This window comes from Nicotiana tabacum, chromosome 7 (genome assembly GCF_000715075.1).
Source record: "Nicotiana tabacum cultivar K326 chromosome 7, ASM71507v2, whole genome shotgun sequence".
NCBI classification, from domain to species: Eukaryota; Viridiplantae; Streptophyta; class Magnoliopsida; order Solanales; family Solanaceae; genus Nicotiana; species Nicotiana tabacum.
In genome coordinates this window covers 77790175-77792473 of record NC_134086.1, presented here as the reverse complement: position 1 = coordinate 77792473, position 2299 = coordinate 77790175, and positions in this window count along the sequence as shown.

The following is a 2299-nucleotide window of genomic DNA, read 5'->3' as shown; positions in this document are numbered from 1 at the left end:
AACTGATCCTTCGCGAACGCGAGGGTCCACTCACGAACGCGAAGAGTAAAATACCTGCAACAATTGAACCAAATTCTGCAATTTTATTCAACTTAAAATGATCCGTTCAACCCTCCGAAACTCACCCAAGGCCCCCGAGACCTCAACCAAAGGCACCAACATATCCCAAAACCTTACTCAAACTTGTACCAATCTTCAAAACACCTCAAACAACATCAAACCAACCAAAACACATCGAATTCAAGCCTAAGTTTCCAAAATCTTCCGAATTCCGATTTTGATCAAAAACCCAACCAAACCATGTCTGAATGACCTAAAATTTTGCACACACATCCCAAATGACACAATGGAACTACTGAAACTCTCGGAATTCCATTCCGACCCCTATACCAAAATCTCACCTACCAACCGAAATTTGCCAAAAGTCCACTTTCGCCAATTCAAGCATAAATCTACTCTAGACCTCCAAAACTCATTTCGATTATGCTCCTAAGCCCCAAATCACCTCTCGAAGCTAACCGAACTATCAAAACTCATATCCGAGTCCTCTAATGTAACGACCCGATCGGTCATTTTGAGCTCCGGCGCGTCATTCAGCAGTTTGAGGCCATGAGCAGCTTCATCTCAGGTATGTTGACTTGAGTGTATGGTCAGAATTAAAATTCAGGAAGATTGGAGTCAAATCTAAATGGAAATTCTCATTTTGAAAGATTAAAATTGAAGAAATGAACTAGGATTGGAATTTTGAGTAAAATACCTCGGAATTAGGATCCGAAGGTTCCAGCAGGTTCGTATGATGATTTCGTACTTGGGCGTATGCCCGGATCGGGTTTTGGATAACCCGGGAGCGTTTTGGCGCCTATTGTGGAAGATAGCATTTTAGAAGAAATTGCATCAGTTTGGCTTAAAATGCATTTCAGTGTTATTGATGTCCGTTTGGAATTCCGAGACTGGGAGTAGCTTCGTATGGTGATTCTGGATTTGGGAGCGCAATCGGAAGTGAATTCGGAGGTCCGTAGGTCATTTTGGAGCCGTTTGGCTAAATATAGAAATTTGAAGGTTTTTGAGAAAATTCGACCGGAAGTGGAAATTTTGATATCGGGGTCGGAATGCGATTCCGAAATTTGGGGAAAGTCTGTAATGTCGAATGTGACTTGTGTGCAATATTTGAAGTCATTCCTGAGTGATTTTGGTAAGGTTTGAGACACTTAGTCTCTTTTAAGGAAGCTTAAGTTGGAAAAGTCAACCGGATATTGACTTATGTGTTAGAGCGCTCGAAATGCAAATTTTATGGTTCGGATAGCTTTTTTAGGTTATTTGGGACTTAGGAGTGTGTCCGAAATATTTTTGTGATGACCGGTATAGAATTAAGCTTGAATCGGCAAAGTTAGTATTTTGGTGAATTCCGGTTGATAGGTAAGATTTTGATCCGAGGCTCGGAATGGAATTCCGAGAGTTGTTGTAGCTTCGTTATGTCATTTTGGACTTGTCTGCAAAATTTGAGATCATTCGGACTAGTTTTGACGTATTTCGACATCGGATGTAAAAATTTGAAGTTTCAAAGTTCATAGGCTTGAATCCGTGGTGAATTTAGTATTTTTGCATTGTTTTTGGTGATTCGAAGGAACAACTAAGTTTGTGTCATATTATGGGACTTGTTAGTATACTTTGTTGGGATCCCATGAGGCTCGGACAAATTTTGGAAGAGTTTTTGGAAGATTTTTGCCGTTTTGAGCATAAATGTAATGATCTAAAGGTTCATTTTTAGTTCTAGAGATCCAAATTTGATTTCGAGACTTCAAAAATTTTGATAATGAATTATAGGACTGATCTGGAAATTTTGGTCTAATTTCATCAAGTCGCGATTAAGTTTTTGACGCGAAACATGAGTAATTGTTTAACGAGCGAAATGGATATCGCACTAGGCAAATGAGCTCCGAATTGAGTTTCGATTGAAGGGTTATGTTTGTATTATTATTTGTGACTCATAAGAACAAGAATCGTCTAATTCCGAGTTCGTATGATGGAGTTAGATCCATTTTAGTGAAAAATGGCTGTGCTGCAATTTAAATTGGCTGCTGGTGCATTTCTTTAGCAGCAGTGAACAGTAACCCGCGCGTGAACAGTGCCGCGCGGGTGAACAGTAAATGCGAAAAATTTGGGAAGTGAGTTTATATCCGATTTTGGGTCATTTTTCCACCATTTTCAGTCATTTTGAGAGCTTTTGGATGGGGATTGAAGGGAGTTTCAACTGAGATCGATTGGAGGTAAGTTTTATGAGTTAAATACATGATTTTAT